We start from the raw sequence: 19,810 nt of genomic DNA, 5'->3' as shown, positions 1-19,810 counted from the left end.
TTACTCTCACATTTTCCATAAGCCTAGGAATTAAGAGACAGAATTGGAAGTGGAATTTAAAATCACTGACCTAATAATCATATTCACACTCCTTTACCCTCTTTAATTACCCTCTCTTACCCACTTGTACTCTCCTCTTAATGTGAACTGTTCTACACTCCTTTGGTATTTAAGCATAGTTAGACACAGAGCTCCTTCCAGTATCAAACATCCCAACCACCAATATGTCCTAGGCAGTACTGAAGTGGAGGACTAAATACATCCTCATGCTCCTGATAAAGCATTTTCAAGGGAACTGGCTTCCCCAGTGCAATTATCTGTAGATCTCCCTTCTTATTTCCTATAGAGAGACTATCATGCCTTTACAGTTATATCAAATTTATGATTCTACAGAAGGCTTATAACTTTCTGAAAATACAAGAAATATGTATTTTTAATTTCTGTATTGGTTGTCTCATAGACTTATAGACTTCATGAATGCATAATGTCTGTTTAAATGATGTTGAAACCTCCACACCTAAACAACACCCATCACACTGTTATTATTCTCTGTATTTATTTGTTGAATGAATCAATTCATTAACTCATTTCAATTTAAGTATTTAAATAGCTCCTTCAAGGGAGAGCACATACGGGAGATTTAGGAATAGGTAGAAAACCCAAAACATGAAAGCGTTTGATGTCCCCACTGCAAAGGAACTAATACAGAAACCTTAAAATGACAGGTTATCACTATCAGGGGATCATGAACCAATGTAAAGATCAGTTAGAGTTGAATCAACATGGGTGGTAACACATGGGTACATGAGAGCAATAGTAGGAATCATTCTGTGTAGCTATCATCCTTAACTCAACTAGCAAAAATGCTTTGTCTTTCTTATTATGCTTATGTCTTTTCTTCAACAAAATCAGTCACAAGGGCAGAACGGGACCTGCCTGAAACTGAAAGGGGCGGGTGGGGGGCAGGGTGGAGAAATGACCCAAACAATGTATGCACATGTGAATAAATGAACAACAATAAATAAATAAATAAATAAGTAGATAACTCCTTCAAGAAACTGTCTCTTTTGTGAGATTCTCCAGATCTTTTTTTCCATCTACTTGTTACTGTTTATTTTGGATTCTGGTCCTCTCTTTTCTATCCCTGCTTTTTCTTCCCTGATCCCTTGGCCCAGAAAGAATAGATATGAGCCTTATATCCTGTTAATCATGCTTCTGTGAGGGCACAAGGAGAGAAAAGCAAGTATTGGTAAAGAAAAGAAAGTTGGAGGATTGTAGAGAAGAATGAGGGACTGTTCACAGTATTTTTCTTTTCTGAGTATTAGCAATTACTTATAATGGTTGATCACACATTCATTTTTACACAATTATGAGCATAAGAGCAGTTAAAAAATTTCTTGAGCCCATAGTATACTCAGGTACTGTATCATTGAATCATTTTCTGTGTGATATAAGCTTCATTGGTCTTTTTTAATCAGAATTAGGAATGGTGCCACACTGGATTAACACTGAGGACACAAGGGCATTGTTAGGATAAGTTTCATTGCTGTTTTATCAGGTATTCAATCTTGAACTCTTTCTTCACTATCTTTATTTACAAATGTCAATGTCACTGGCTGGGGAATGGCTTGTTATGAAGTATTTACTGGAACTGTCACATTTAACTGCCGGTGATAGAAAATGAAAGTCTATCTTAATTACTGTCTTGTCTCATTTCTCATTTGCCATGCCTCTTTCTAGGAATTTAAACTATACAGGGCTTCCATCTTTAGAAAAGAATATGAAATGCAAACTATTGAGAATTAAGGGAAACACCTAAATATTTTGATATCAATAATATGGATAAGGTTAGACAAAAGGAAAATATAGATTCAGTGATGACTAAATACTGATTAGTAATTTGATACCAATACCTTTGTCAATGTCTATTGATAGTCAAATAAAAACAATTTGAAAGAAAATAGAAAATAAAGGAAATTCAAATTCCAGAGAAAATATTGTCAGGCAATTATTTAAATAGCATGAATATAAAAAGGTCAAAATTTATTTCTGGATGCCTACAAATAGTAAATCCTCTTCATGAAACTGATATGAAATAGCTAATGCTATTATACTACATAAAGTGATCTTCATCTAATATAAAGAATAGACTTGTGGCAGAGAGGTAACTAACATATAGTTATTCTGAATTATGTTTTCATTCCTCAAGTAATATGCATTAGTAACATGGTCTAGCCTCTGTGGGGAGCTCAAGATTAATTCCTTTTGTTCAAATTCGTGTTTTATAGGACTCCCAAGCTGCAGGAATGCTCATATGGGTCAATGCCAAATACATAAGTGGGTTTCCATGCTAAAAGAGGTAGCTTTTAATGGCAAAGTTTTAAGGGGATTATAAATAGAACAGCACAATTATCTAAGCTCGCTTGGAACATTTTCCATCATGGTAGGCATTGTTTTTTTCTGTCCTTTTCTGCAGACTGACCTATGAGATGGGCCTGTAGGCTGTCTCTGTCTCTCTCTCTCTCTCTCTCTCTCTCTCTCTCTCTTTGTTGTACAGCCCTATCCTTAGATCCTTGCATAGATAGGATCAGAAAAAGATTCAGATGAAATAAAAAGTAAGGTGTCTCCTTCCCTCTTAATGAAAAGTTTTGTTCAATGGGTTGGTGGGTGTGAATATATTTTGACCATTTTATTTTCCACATTGGTAGAGCAGTAAGATATTGAGAACTGTACTAAACATATGAGTCTGTAACAAAATTCCTTTTATCATGAAAAGATGGATTAGCTTTGTCCTCTTTATAGGCAGAAGACAACAGAGTGATTTTGGACTACAGGCTAACTAGTACTGAAGAATTTGTTTTATGAGATCCTGTGGCAATAAGAGTCCACATTTCAGAATTTAATGATTCTGGATGTTTGTGGTCAGAATTAGTATTCCTTAGTTTATAGAAACTAGTTTGCAAGTAATTACTGATGACCTAAAAAACAGGCTGATAAAATATGTGAGTTCAGGTTATTTTGGAAAAAGAAAATATGGTAACACTTAATGTATACATTTGTTTACATAAAACTTGGTGTTTTTGAATATTTAGCTTCAATCTGCATATATACAAGAAAATGGACAGCACTCATTTTAGCATTTAGTAGTATAGCATTAAAGTGATATTTATTTTTGATAACTGTGTTTTGTGCTAGATTTACAATGTAAATGTGCTCAAATTCCAAATGTTTGAGCCATATTCTTATTTATTAATCTTTATTACTGTGGGTTGCATGTCATATATCTTCCTATGTACCTCTCCAAAGTGTTTCAAAAATCGCTAGATAACAATGCCTCTTTCCATATAGATAATAGTTTAATGGTTTTTAATCTCTCAATTGTCTCGCACCTGACATTTTATATCAAATATTTCAATTCAATCATCTGCCCTTCTATAACTTTCTCAATTGCTTAATAAATGACTTTAAACCTAACAACCCTATCCTTTGATCCTTTATTTCTTGAAGATTAGGTTCTTCTAGGAACTTTCCAAGTTATTTCTTAATCTCTTACATTTTCTTCGTCCTTGGAATTCTGTGTGTACCATGATTCATCCTTTCTATTCAGAGAATAATTGCTTCTTCTTCTTATCTCTATAGCCAAAAATATTTTGTCTGTGCATAAACCCATGGGACTATTTACAGTACTTTTTTTGGCAGCACTGGCACTTGAATTCAGGCCTGAAGCTTGCTAACCAGGTGCTCTACCAACTGAGCCACCCCACCAGACCTTATTTATAATATTTATTCCACTTTTTTTGAACCTCGTCTATTGATCAAAGCTTGTACTGATGAAACTGAGTACCACTGAGGAGATAATCAGAAACAATAGATAAATTTAATTCAAAAGTGATTCTAAAATTAAGTAAATCTTGGTTTTCAAGAGTAAGTTCTTTAAATCATTCTACAATAGTGGGAAACTATTGAGAAAATAGTGTATGATGTAGATAGTAAGGAGTTTGGCTTGTGTGTGGTCTCAAGGGTGAGTATACACTAGAAGGAAGAGCAAGGGCTTCATTTTGAACACATGAACTTGAACTGACAATAAGGACTTCTAGTGAGATCATTTATAGGTGTAGATATAGGGACCTGGAATTGTCACACAGATCAGACAAAAGAAGCAAAATAAGTGAAATAAATCAAGATAAAATCATAAAAATAAGTTTAAAGGGTCTGTGGTCTACTATATATTTAGGAGGTGAAAGATGTCTATTATGTAGTAGTGCAGTCATAGGAAAAATATGTTATTGGACAGAAAATATTGTAGGATAAACATCCCTTTGCACTTGAACTTTATAATATGATTATTCAGACTTTAGTAACAAAGGATAATAATTAGTCATTTCATAAAAAGAGACACAGACACAAGAATACAAAAAAAACCATCTTTGCATCACTTTTTATAGAACACATGTTTCCATTCTACCAGGGAATAGTCAATCTTGCTTTGTTATTTAGTTGCATAAATGAAATATAGCTTTAATCTGTTTCTTTAATATTGATTTGTAGGGAATGTATTTTCACTGTTCTTTATATTTTAAAAATAGGTTTTGGGATATAAAGTCAATAATGTTACATCTTATAATAATTGTTTGAGACAATTAATCAAGATTAGTAGTGGTATTCAAAGGATGATAGGATTGTATAAAAATAATTATCCATTTATTTTGATTTAACTACATAAAATAGCCACCTTAAATAATTAGTTTAAATGGATATATGACTTTGTTCTTTTGTCCCAAATGTGTGGAATTTTAATATATCTCAAGTTTAAAAATAATGAAACTAAAGGAGAGATAGAAAAAGATGTTTTCTTTAATATTATAATACTTTAGAACATTATTGATTCTCAGTGCCATTTGTCATACTATTTATTTTCAGATACCATAAAAATATGCCTTTTGGTTTCTTCCCAAATTCTTTATATACATAAACCTCTGATTAAGTTGTTCTTAACCTCCAGCTTAAGAGGACACTCATATGTCTACTTTGTCTTAAATATTTGTTTCTTGACAAGTATTCTCTGTCAATCATAGCTTTCTTTACTGAAATATTATATATCACACTTTCTGCCTTCTTATTACCTACTCGTCCTTAAAAATGAGAATGTAAACATCATGGTTCATTTTTCTTGCAGAGTGAATAAATAGCATCAGTAACATGGAGGTACATCAAAGAGCATTATTACACAATCCTGTACTACGAAGTTTCATGTAGCATGTATGTTAGACTTTTCTCAGTTTTAAAAGATTCTTAAGTGACTCAAAATTTTTCTCAATATTTTTACATTTTGTTAAGAAAACTGTCAGTCTCTCAGAGAGTTGTGTCCTGACTGTCTCAGGGAGCAACCCATGCAGTCCCGGGTGTGTCATAGATAGGCTTGGGCAGAGGGGGTTTTCAGGAATGCTGTGGTTGTTTGAGTGTTGAGTGCCAAGCCACCTCGGTGTGGCAGTAACAGCACCTCTTTATTGTCTCCTTTGCAGCTAGAGCATGATGCCTGGGCTTCTGCTTGGTCTTCATACAGTCTAGGATGTGTGTTCCAGGCTCAGGAGCCATCTCTTCATTTCATTAGTTTTTCATCATACACTTCCTCTTCTGTATAAGCAATTTAGAGGCTCAGGTGCTGTGTGAGCTCCTGCTGTTTCCAAGTGCCCTATGGGTCACGTACCCATCTTTGTGTGAACCTCAGGTCTTGGGCTCCTGACAGAGGTGGTCCTTGGATTCCATAACTGGTACTTCCAGACCTTGTATGTTTTCCGGTCTTTCAGGATTTACAAGAGCAGAGGTGTAGGGCTTGTGGAGTAGCTCAAGTGGTAGAGCACCTGCCTCGCAAGTGTGAGACCCTGAGTTCATACCCCAGTACCACCAAAAAACAAAAAGCAGATGTCTGTGAGCTCAGCCATTCTCAGTGCTAGGAAAATACTTTGCCTTTCTGTCCTGCAGTGGGTGGGATGCTCTGCATAGGAAGTGAGTCCACAGACTGCAGTGGAGGTAGAAGCAGGGAGAGCTTCTGTTTGAGTGCTGTGTCACAACTCTGTGGCTTCCAGGTAGCTGCCAAAGGACATTTACAAACCTGGGCCTAAGATCCTCATATCTCATTTGCTTCTTGGGACATATCCTAAGAGCCTGGAAACCCTCTAGGGTCTGGTCTGGCCATGCAAGCAACCCAGCCCTGTTTGAGCCACGGAAGCCTCCTGAAAAGCTGGCCAGAGGGCTGCTCTGCCCAGCACGCCTATGGGATTTTCCCAGTAGTGGTGTCAGCCTCTTCACAGGCATTCACTATGTTTTCATATAAAGTGTGAAAAACTTCATGTAAATAACTTGTTGGCCCAGATGCAATGTGTCCTGTAATTAAACACTCAGGAAAACTAACAAAAAAAGGAAAGAAAAGAAAATTATCGGTTTCGCCATGGTGACTCACACCTGTAATTCTACTTTTGGGGAGGCAGATATAGCAGAATCATGGCTCAAGGGGCCAACCTGAACAAAAAAGTTAACACCACCCTATCTCAAAGAACAAACTGGGTGTGGGATCTGTATCTGTAATTCTAGCTGTGTGGAAAGCATACACGGGAAGATGATGGACAAAAACTGTGAATACTACCCAAAAAATAAACAAAAACAGCAAGGAGTATGGCTCAAATGATAGAGCACTTCCCCAGAAAGCACAAAGCCCTGATATCAGAACCCTAGTATGTCCCCCCAAAAAACAAAGAGAAAATTGTCAGTTTTGTTAATACACTTTTCTCTAATTTTATATGTTTATACTCCTGTCAAGATAGAGCAATGAGGGCTGGCAGAGGACTCAAGTGGTAAAGCACTGTCCTAGCGTGTGTGAGGCCCTGGTTCAGTTCTCAGAATCACAAAAACAAGAACAAAAAAGAAAGGAAGGAAGGAAGGAAGGAACAAAGGAAGAAAGAAAGAAAAGAAGGAAGGAAAAAGAAATATGAAAACAACAAACATATAAATAACTCATATTTGAATAATTGTTAATATATGTGAGAAAATTTTGTGGCAAACAATACTGTATGTATTTTCATGTATGTCTAACCTAATTTTACCTCTGCATGTATGATGATAATAATAATACTTGCATTATTATCTTATCCTCATTTTAAAAAAATGAAGAAATGGCAAGTTACATAATTTGCCCAGGGTAACAGATTTAGTAAATGCTAAAAACAAAATTTTCAAACAGGAAATCTGATTCCCAAGCCAGTTCTCCCTAACTTGCGCATCTCTGATTTTAAGGAGCACTCATTATTAAGGAGCATGAAGAGGGTATAACCTAACAGGAGGCTATCCCTCTGGCTAACCTGCCACGCCACTGCACACTAATGTGATGGTGTCATCATTCTCCTTGTTAGCCACTCATTATATACAACTACAAGTAACAGTGCAGTCTTTATTTTAATAACATATTTCCCTCCACACTCAATTAACTGTGCCCTACTTGGTAACTTTGGTTTGGGAAGTAATTAAATTAATTATTTTACTACTGAACAAAAATATGGAAGTATGAAAATATTGTGATGCTCAGATTTGTATATTCTCACGTAAAATAATTTTGCTTTATTCTTTTCATTCAGAGAATGTTGTAACGTACTATTGTCTGGACCAAGACTTATGGGTAATAGCTGGGCCACACGGTTGGGTAGTTTATCTCTGATGTGTGAAAGATCAGTTGTGATACAAACTCTCTCCAGCAATACAAATTAAAATACATCTGTACCTGGAAGTTTACCATAGTTCCTGCCTCTATCAGAGTCCAAAATCACTAGGGTATTTAGTACTAAAATAGACTACAGATAGTACAAAATCCTGCAATAAATTCAGAGTCTAGATATGCAATGTCTAACCTTTCTGTTTTTTCTAATAGTGAAGAACTAGATGGATCACACAAAAATAAGACTAAAGATAATTGTGGATTGAATATATAAAATTAGCATTATTTTATTTTGTTTTATTTTAATAAAGTTATATAATGAATATTTGGCAAATTTATATGTATTCCCATTTTTATGTGTTTCAAAATTCTGTATCTTCAAATTTTTCATACTTTTATTAATGCTGTGAATGTCAAAGGAAAATTTCATTATTTTTAGAATTATAGCAAATTGTCCAAAATAAGATAACAGAAAAAATAAGAAATTAACATAAAATATGATTCTAGTTTTACTTGATAGCAAATATCTACAGAATGAAATACATGCATGTATTCTCTTCTAACGTTCTTTTCAATTAAGCATATTTATAAGTATGAAATAACCAAGTTCTTTCAAGCTTTATCCATGGTAGATAAAAATCAATGTCTTGTCTTTTAGCAATTCATGCTTAAGTAGATTCAAGACAGGTAGATAATAGAAAAGTAGCACATGTACTTGACAATTCATTTAAGGCTAACGAAGTCCATTTGATGCATTCTAAGGTTGAATGACCTTCAATGATTTGTATGTATAGATTATCAAATATCACAGTTGAAGTAATAGACCATGAACAGTGTCTGATTCTTTTCAAGCTAAATAGTGCAGATAATCATGATTTTTTCTTGGTCTAGGGTCAAAAGAGCTATGCAGTACTCTTCTGGTTTATTAGGAATCTTTTAAAATAATAAGTAATATATCATTCTTGTCACTAGGTTATAAAGAAATTAAATGAAGTAAGTTCTGGGAGTGATTTTTTTGACAGCATATTATCTACAGCATCTTGCCTTTCATTCTTGTCATTTTGCCTCTTAATGTAGATTTCATGTTTCAGAGCTCCAAGTCATTCATTCAATTTCTTTTACAGAATACTATGATAATATATTATACTAAATTTTTCTTCATTTAATTCACTAACTCATTAATATTTTGTACAAAGTGTTAATGAGGACATTAGAACTATTATAAGAGAATAAAAATAGTTTTTTCTTTCTGTCAAAGAAATAATACCCATTATTATGATTTACTATTAGGAAAAGCAAAACCTAGCAGGCAAAGAAAAAACTTCATCCAAGAAATTAACAAATGAAGTCTAATATTAAATGTATAGAAGAGAGATATGTAGACTTTCAAATAGCTTAAATTTAATTTCTAAAATCACATTTATTTACTTTGATGAAATATTTATTTTAATAAAATTAAAGTTGAAAAATAAGTAAATTCACACATTAAAGGCAAATCTCTTTCATTCACTGAGGCTTAGAGCAGAATGCATTGACCTGGCACAGCCATTGCCAGGGTAGTGTAAATGGAGATACCTTTGCTGCAAAACAGTTTTAAAATTTATTTTAAACATGTCATAAATGTTTGCATAATAATCCCAGATTTGGGAATATTGATAAAATAATTTGAAGTACAAAAATATTAAGACAGTTGTCATTTAGATATGAAGTATCTTCCAAAAGGCTCATATGTTAAAGATGTGGTCATCACCTAATGAACTTTTCAGAAATAATAGGATCATGAGGGTTCTTCCACTGATGGATTCATACTTTGATCACATTGCTGGGTGATGTTAAAAAACAGGAGATGAAGCCTGGTTGGAGGAAGTAGGTCAGGAGGTCAGGAGGTGTGCCTTTGAAAGTTATGTAATTTATGTCTTTCCTCTCTCTTCCTCTCTCTCTCTCTCTCTCTCTCTCTCTCTCTCTCTCTGTCTGTCTCTCCCCTCCCCCCACCCCTTCCTCACTTTCTGACTGCCATAGTTAAGGAATTGATTCTGGCCTATAATAATTGATGTGATCATTGTTATTTAAGAAGTGCTTACTTGAAAAGATGTTTTACTAAGTAGTTAAATGTTTCTTATTTTATATTTACTGGGCCAATGGCTGTGAGATTCCCTCCAGTTATGAAAGTAGTAAAGTGAAACTACCAAGTTTTTATAGTGAGTCATGGGGAAACTGATTTCCAAGCCCAACTCTGTCTCTTAGAAAAACTTTCTTTTCTCAAATATTAGCTCTTATGGGGAAGAAAGAGATGGATTTACATGAAGTACTCCTAATAAATACAGTGTAAATTATATACAAAAGAGGTCAGAAAGAACCAAGGGCTAACTTTCCACAGATCACCTTCACCAGAGGCCCAGTATCTTTTATCATTTGTCTGCCTAAAGATAAGCCAAAACTCATGTTCTAAAATGGTACTGAGCAAGGTCACTCTCATGGAACATTTCTATTTTTCGATAAAATTGAGAGAAAACAATTTACTTAGAATATACTTGACTGATATCAACCAAGATGCTATTGAAGTAAATGACATGTTTATTTATTGTAAGGAAAAAAAATCACCTTGTTACATTTAAATTAAGTTTAATTTCTTAAAATTAATCATTTCTTAAACTTAAAACCATTCTTTTTCATCTTATGTGGTCATTATTAAAAATGATATGTTATAAATTATGCAATAATTTTTACAATACTTGATATACACTTTAAATACCAACCAACTTAAAAGAATTGCCTTCCATTTATCATTGAGAAATGGACATAACAAGGCTATTCTTCATCATGTCAAACACTTCTTTGTGCTAGAGGAAGTATCATTGAAGTAAAAGTGTCATCAGGACACCTGCATTGTCAGTGCTTCATGACCTTATGAGACATCAGCTTTGCCCTTACACAAATTTGAAGAATGAGATAATTACACCATCTTGAAGGACTCATCTGTCAGTGAGTAGTCAGATTCCTTGAATTAGAAAGAACAATGACATTAGCATGTTTATTATGGACCAATAACGGGTTTTAGTACTCTATTTTAGTAGTGTTAACATAGAGAAAATGTAGAATTTCAAAATTAAGCTCCTTCAGCTGAATCTATTTTCTAAGCAATACCTGTGCTAGAATCAAGTAACAATTGCTACCCATAGTCCTTAGCAACAAGTGGCTCTCTTCAAATCTGAGATGAGTACAAAAGACAGAAGTGTGTTGAAATCTGTATATATTTTTTATGTTGTCAGACCATCTGAAATTTTGCAACAAGAAATCATTTCATTGCTTTTGCTCTTATCTTTGGCTCTAATTTTCGTTTTTGTTTTAATGTGATTCTAAAGCATTGACCATACAGTTCCTCTTTATTCTCAGGTTATACTTGGAATTTCTTCTCATCTTAAAAGATTTTCCATCAATTTTTTTGAAACCAATTGTTTCTTTTTAAACATTAACTCATGAAGAATTTCAAAAATGTCATTCAATTTCTTCTACTGTCCCATTCAAATATACAAAAATATTTAATATTTCCACTTAGAGTGCTTTAATTACATTTAAATTAATAGGGAAACACATATCAACATCCATTTGCTCTAACAATTCAAAATAAATATTCAAGTATCACGAAAATTATGGTACAAGCTTTGTCTAATTCACCACATTGATCCAGTCTAGAAATCAGAGTAGATATTCAAACAAATACTGTTCCCTACATGTGGTGTAAAAATCTCTTTTCATCACATGTTGCTTTAAATATAGTACACATAGGATCTATTTAATAACCATCCTTCTGTTTTCAGTCACTCAGTGTAATTTGAGTCCTTCCAAAGTTTACTCTATAGCTTTTATTCTTGAAATATGCATAAGCTATTTTAAATGATGTAACAATTCCATATTATACAGCACTATTGTTTACTAATAGAAAACAAAACCCTTCATATCACAAGAAAATGTGAATTAATTCTATATTGCTCTTCAAAGTCCAGTGTATTAATTACCTTTTGCTGCTATAAAAACTTACCACAACCATAGTAGCTCAAAGAAGACAAATTTATCATCATGTTTTCACCTTGTTTTTCTTTTCAGAACTGTCATAGTCCTACCTGAAGAGTACTATCTCCGAGAGAGATTAGTGATCCATAGGTGTATATATTGCATAACAGTGACTTGATACCATCCATTGTATGAAGTTTTTAGCAAGACAGTTGCAGGAGTAAAATAAGAAATTTGAATAAAATTTTAGAAAATCAGTAAGAAAGAGAAAAGAAGCCTCTTACAGTCAGAAGTTGACAATAACTCGTGCTCTATTTGTGCTGTGAACTGATCTTGTGCTCCTTACTGACCCTAGATGCTTTTCTGAGGTAGCATACACTAGTCAAGGTTATTCTCCAACCATGATGGAACAAGAAAAAACACACGACTTATCTATAACTATATCTGAACACAGATAAAGAATTCATTGTCCAAATCACAGGAATGTAAAATCAACCTTCTATCTTAGCCAGCATGAATGACTGCTGCTTCTTTCACAATACATTATTAATATTCTCAATTCCTACCACTTAGTAAACAGTTAAGATACTCAATCACACAGAACTATTCTGGCCTCTTAAAGACATCTATGCAAAACTAAACCCTACTTTCTTGAATCTAAAGGGAATTAGATAATACAGCTCATTCCTAGTGTATTCTGAGATACCTATGCGTGTCCATGTTGGGAATCCCCCCACTTTTTAAGAAATCAAGCACTCCCATTCAGCTTCAGGTGTTTTCCTGCTGATTTTGTCTGTGGAACATCAACTTTTCACCATTTACTATTGTGCAATTAAACACATTTTGATGTTTTATAAACAGATTGTACCATGAACATAAATTCATGATACAGAATTCTTAATAAAATGTTTAGATGTAGCTCCTTTCTCATTTTAAGTTTATTTTGAGAAAGAAAGATAACAGATATGCAGTTAGATAAACAAATATAGATAGATAATCATGATAGATAGATAGATAGATAGATTATGTGTGTTGGAAAATATAATACTACTTGGTTACATTGAGCCCCAGAACATTCCTATGACTAGTTTTATAATGTCTGCCAAATTTTCCATCATTATATTTTCTTCACTGGCTTTATTTTAATTGCATTTTTATTTTCACTTGTGGGTGACTTCAATTAAGCATACTTAGACACACATATTTGTGGCCTTTGATAATGTAATGAATTTACTTGCCTGGAAATTTATTCTACTTCACGTGACACTAATCAAAATGACATTGATTTGCTTAAATTAATAGCTGGCATTTAAAATGTTCTTGCATATCAATGAAACATAGTTCTAGTTTTACTGAGGTGCTATGGAGAGAGACAACTTAATTTTACCTGTGGATTTTGCAAAGACTACATCCCACCACCCATCTGTTTATCTAGGAAAGGTTTAAGCCATGGACTAGAAATGTTAATTTTTAAAAATTTTTTACTGAAAGTATGAAATACTTTCGTAATTCAGAATAGCAAATATAATAGGCTTCCTATATTAATAAATAATAAAAAGAGACTAGACAATGCTACCATACATTGCAAATTTTAAAACACTAAGAATGAAATGATTAAGAAAAATGTATAAATGTTCAAAAAATTAGACAGTGGAAAAGGCATATTTATGGAAACATTTGTGCTACTTTCTTCCCCTTCCATCAAGAATTATGATTTCTTAGGATGCAGGGACAAGATTTTATAATCTTCAAAGAGCATTGTGCATGTATTTCAGAAAGTGAATGCAAGACACCAAATTTATTGCAAACTCTAATAAAAAGTGAAAACATGTTAAAATTCAAGCACCATAAGTAACTACTATTCTATTTTTTGGCTCTTTTTTAAAATTAAGAGATCACTGAATTTATATTAATTCTTAGTTACAACTTCTACATACTCATATCTGCTTTTCCATTTATTCCCCTCAAAATATGAAAGACGTTCTATAATTCACAAGTAAGAATTGACACAGTTACAAGGAATGTAGAACATATTTTTTCTAGTAATACACCTTGACAGAATTTTGGGATGGCAAATTTATCTTTCTTATATTGCACTGGATCTATTGCTAATTGGATGCCTTTTTTTTTTTTTACAGTTCATTAGGAAGTCTTTGGCCTTTGTATCCTTATATAAAATGAGAATAACAGGTTCAGAATTCAGTGTTGGACATATTGGGAAATACAGAATAAATATATACTATTATATGGCATAGAAACATACTTAGGTAACTTTGTCTAACAACATTATTTCAATCTTGTATTTCTCCTTTTAAATTTCTTTTATTTCAAACACTTTCTCCTAACAACAAAATTGATGTTGATGTATTTGTTGATGCAATCATGAGTGAATTATTTAGTTAAAGGTCCTAATAGGGTGGGATTGAGATGTGCGTAAGTGGTAGAGTGCCTGCCTAGCAAGTGCAAGACCCTGAGTTCAAACCCAGTACCACAAAAATAAGAGAAAATTTATAGAGGAGAGATTTTCAAAACTTTGTATTACTCATTCTCAATATTTGTCAGCATGTCTATCTTTCTTAAAATTAGAGGAAAATTGTTACATTAGTAAAAAATTAAATATATATATTGATAATCTGATTTAATGGTTCAAATATAACATTGTGTTTTTCATGAGGAGAAAGAAACTCAAGTATTGACTGTGGATATTACATAGCATAGAAGGGTGTTTTTATTCATATGAATACAAGATTAATTACTCTCAGTGACCTAAGAATTGAGGAGAGTTAAAATTTGAATGAGGAACATGTATCGCTTCCTAATGCTTTTTTGGAGAGAGAATAATAGGGTCTTATTCAAATTTTATTTGGTGAGGCATTTAAAAAGGAATATATGAAATACGTATTAGAAAAATATTCATGCTTCAGATGTAGCTTTTGCATAACAGCTTAAGAGAAGAATAAATTCCTCACTTCTGAGGAGTAGGTATGTGGGGGAACTGCAGCTGCAAGGAACCTGTAGAGGATATATAGAATTAAACCCTTGGCAGACTATATTCTCATACTAACCAGAATTTGGCAAAATGAATAAAATATTTGAGTTCTCACAATACCCAACAATGAAACAAAAAGTCTGTTTAGTAAAACAAACATTATGCAAAGAATTCCTAAGATTTTTGGTGAACATATGGGTATTTGCTGATATTGAAAAATAAACATGTGACTAGGAAAATGTTTCTTTTTCCTCATAAGTCTATCTACATGAGTATGTACAGTACTCAAAATTACTTGAAAATACTTGTTTTCTATTTAGATTTTAATGCATTTTTAATATTTTTCATCTAATAATCTCATGACTCATGGAAATATGAAAAATATGCATTGCAGGTAATCTAGTAAATTTAAAAAATTGACATAGTGCTTGTCATACAATATTATTTAGAGTAAAATGAAAGAGGAAATAATTGAGAAAAATAAAAATACATTTTCTTAAAAATTTACCAAATGCTGAATTGTACACATTGCTTCTTAACAGAACAGGCTTCCTGGAATATCTAAGCTATTTTCATATTTAGTTAGTAGATATAGAATTATATGTGCAAACTTTTTATTCCAGAATTTAAATCACTTCCTTAGCTCTAGTGTTTCCTTTTAATCCAGATAATTCTTCAAATGTGTATTTGACATGTTTATATTATATTCTGTAAACACTTGCTTGATCTTTCTTTCACCCAATGATCTGAAATTTCATGACAGTTTCCTTGGCCTGATTCTAATTTTGTTTATTGTGCTAATTACTCAATCTTTAATACATATTCTTTCTTGTTTTTGCATACATTAATCATACAAAGTAATGGATTTCATTGTCACATTTCTATGCAGGCATATAGAGTCCTTTAATCATATTGGAAACATATTCTTCAAGCTGAGAGAACTTTATTTTCGTTATTAATGGTTCCCTCTCTTCCCTTTTCTGTGTTCTCATCCAAAAACATCAAGTATTTGGACATGCACAGAATTAATTATCATTACTTATCTTTATAGTGCTAATTATGTTTATTTCTTTTATTTCCTACATTCCATTCTTCTTACTGGAAAATTTCCTCAGTTTATCATCTAAACTTTTGAGTTTCTAGCTTCTACCCTTTTAATTTTGATTTTGGAGAAACTTCTTTGTATTTCTAAATATTCTTTTCCAACTACATCATATTCTTTTTTGACACTTAAGAAATGCAATATAATAGATCACAAGTTATAAGCAGAGACAAAGACATTTCTGATATATATTCTTTTCCTGTCTGCCTCAGTCTATTGCACCAGACTTTGATTGGTGAAATACTAAAATCTTTAATACTGGCTTTAAAAAAAAACATAAGTGCTTCCACTGCTAAAATATATCCCATGTAATGCCTTAAATAAAGTTTAACTGTAAAATTTATTCTTATTCTTCAATGTAGTAAATTCTCTTACCCTTTAAAGAATATTAAGTATTTCATATATCTACATATTCTGTTTCTTCCATGTTGTCTTTCTCTTTAATGTTTATCAGTTTTGGTATTTATCTTTTATATTAGAAAGCTTCCACAGATGTGTGATGACTCATTACTGTAGACACATATCTAAGGAAGAGGTACTGAAAGGTTGATTCGAAGTTCTTAGCCCAGTAGTAAATCTCATCAACTATGTGATTCATCATGTGATGACCTGGCTGACCTTTGTCATTGGGATAAATCAACTGAATTGTGCTCAAGTATTTCTTCTTGGACTATTCATATTCCCCAGAGAAAACTCTTCTAGCTTCCTACCTGAAAGAGTTATAAAGCTTTCTGCCAATATTCTACAGGCCCAAAAGAAGGAGGATGAGGAATATCAACATCAAAATGTAAACTTCTCTGAATTCTCCTCATTTGGGTACAATATCTTTGTATTCAGTATTGCTTGTTTTTCCTATATTAGAGATATTATCTTTTATCTTTTTCTATAGTGATTTTCCACTTTGCCCAAATAAAAATGCCTGGAGAGCCATCTATACTTAAAATATTTAATTAGCAATGTTACCTACAAGAGACTATTACACTTTGGTTCAAAGACATTTTGAATATATTAATAACCAGTATTAGGATTGCCATATAAGAAAGGAAGTCTTACCTGTAAGAAAAATGTGAGAGGCATTCCCATTACAGTGAAGAAAAGAAAGATGCCTGTTATGATTTCTTACTAGTTGATAGTGTGGTGACCTGACAACCCTTACAACAAGATGTGAAAGTGCTGTCTCTTTAAAAAAGATGTCATTTGGACATTGAAACATAAGAAAATAAGGAAGTAAAAGCTGAAATCAGACTATATTCAAGCATTTCCAGGAGAGGGACACTTTATTTACATTTTGTGTGAATTTTAGTTACTGTTAGTCCATCCTTGAGTCCTGGTTACCATGGATAACGCCAAAACCGATTCTCTTTGCCTTACAAGAAGATTCCATTTCCAGTCAGACTTTCTTTGTACTACCGCTCTACTATTACCAAGTGTTAGACAGGCAATAATCATCACTACAATTTATGTTAAAATCTACTTACAACATGTACAACAAAAAAAATAAAAGCAACAAAAAAAATAAAAGCTACACTGCATCACATTTTCTCCAAAGTAAAAAATAACTATATAAAAAAGGAAGGATATTTTCTATACAGTGTTGTACCTTAATAACTAACTCATCATATCACTTACCATATCCCCAAAGAATGGATTTCTGTTTAACAGGATTGTAGTATATATTTACCCCATGCTGAATGGTTATCAAGAAACACATGAGAGATTTAAGTGAATGCACAAATTATTTGGAAAGTAAAGTCTTACTATACATAAATCCAATAAAGAATGGTTAGGTTTTATGGTTCAGGGGATTTGGAGAAGTTTTCATGGAACACTGAGGATCTTAGAATTGGCGATTACATGACAAACAAAATAAAGTTTCCTTCAGCTAAGTTTATAAGCAAAAGCAAATGTTCAGAAACAAAGATGACTGCTGTCAGGATGACTAAGTAGTCTAAAATGCTGCCTTCAGAAACAAAGATGAACACGATGCCAGGACAGTAAGGAAACTGGACTTCTGTTTTTAAACAATGTCCAGAGGTGTTAATGAATAATTATTTATATATGTACAAATATATATGTCATTATGTATATTAAAACAATTAAGGGAAGGCTAGTTTGGACTTCATCATGAGGTAACGCTTTCTTTCCTTCTTGATGAAAATGATATAATGAAAGCAATTTTAAATAATATTAATAAGGCAGCAGTGTGAGGAACAAATTAGGAGGAGATTTAAATCAAGGTGTTAGACTACTTGGATGAAACAGGTATCCCTAGTCTTGCATAGAGCCTTGGATTCCAACGAGTCAACATTTGCTTTGCTGTGTATTTAGAATTCACTGTTTCAAAACGGAAGTTTTTAATTTGGAATATTTCTTCCATCTATTTTATTTAGTTTCTCATTCTTACTCATGCCCATTTTGACTGGAGTCAGGATCTCAAAGCTGTCCTTTCAAGAAGAACTTACTCAGTTCCAGTTCAAGTCAATCCTGTAACTATGGAAATGGTCAACTTGAGGGATATGAAAAAAACATTGGTTTCCTGGCCCAAAATTAATACAGAAGTCCTCATTAAAAACATCCTCTCTACCAAGTTTTCAAAAATAACTTATGACACACTCACTATGACTTTTAATGCTTGTGAACATGCATAGAATAAAAATCAATCTTAAAAAATAATTATCATTAAAAACAGAAACATCTCATTTTCTCAGAAAAAAATTCTGAAAGAGGATATATAATTAAATTGCAGAGAATAACACTCTAAAACAAATTGACTTTAGTGAAAAAAAGCAAAGTTTTAGAGCTCTTTAGGCTCTAAATCATAAATCTGGGATGCAGATGCCAGATGCCAGATGGCTTGTGTAAATGACTGTGTAGAATGTGCTTGGTGCCTGTAGTCAGGTTTCTGAGCCTTCAGGACAAGTGTAGTTCTGCAGCCTTCTTCACCATCTAAGTGTTTAGTTTTTTAAAGAGCAGCTATTATTTCTCCCTTAGAAACAAGACTTTAAAAATAAACGCATATGTTTCCATTAGACAAACCATATATCAAAGTAATAGGCTCATCTTACTTTATTGCATAGATTCACGGAATTGTATGCTATTCCTGTTAGATTATAATGATAGAAATAATAGTTTGTATTTTATAGTGGTTTCCACTTGACAAACACTCTTCCAAATGCTATATATATGTATTAACTAATATAATACAACAGCCTTAAGGATGTAGGTGCCACTGTTCATCTTTTTCAGAGAATAAACTGAGAAACAAAGAGATTCATCAATTCTAAGGTCACACAAGGAGTAATTATTGGAATAGAAATAAGCATTCAAATAGACTGACTGAAAAGTTTGTTTTCTTAACCACCAGGGTAGTATTACGAATGCAGAGAAACACATGATCACCAACTACCAATGACACTATGCCTGGCCAGAGTTATACACTCAAAATCTGTGTCAATCAAATGTAATAAACAGGAAACTTAAATCACTTAACCTAATCTTTTGAATCATTATTATTGATATTGTCACTAATGATATTCAGATTCAAAAATTCATATACAATGATATTTTATTAAATGAAAAATTAAATATATCTTCTAAATCTCATTATGTCCTAAACAATACAGTATGACAGCTATTTCATAGCATTTACATTGCATTAGTTATTGTCAATAGTCTAGACATGATTTAAAGTATACAGGAGAATGTGTGTAGGTTATATGCCATTTAATACGATGTGAGAGACTTGAACATTCTCAGATTTTTTCACGAGGGGACCTGGAAACATTTCTCTCTCTCTGTCTCTCTCTGTCTGTCTTTCTCTCTCTCTCTCTCACATCTTTATTTATATCTATCTATATCTATATCTGTATGATGATATCAACCTTAATATTTTTAGCATTTAGGTTTAGTTACCTCTTAATTTTCCTAAATCTTTGGGGTCAATCCAGTTTCTTACATCCCAGTTTTCCAAATGTGGTATATATGCACAATGGAGTTTTAAGCA

Source organism: Castor canadensis, chromosome 4 (genome assembly GCF_047511655.1).
Source record: "Castor canadensis chromosome 4, mCasCan1.hap1v2, whole genome shotgun sequence".
In the NCBI taxonomy this organism is placed as follows: Eukaryota; Metazoa; Chordata; class Mammalia; order Rodentia; family Castoridae; genus Castor; species Castor canadensis.
Note: the sequence above shows the minus strand (reverse complement) of the source record.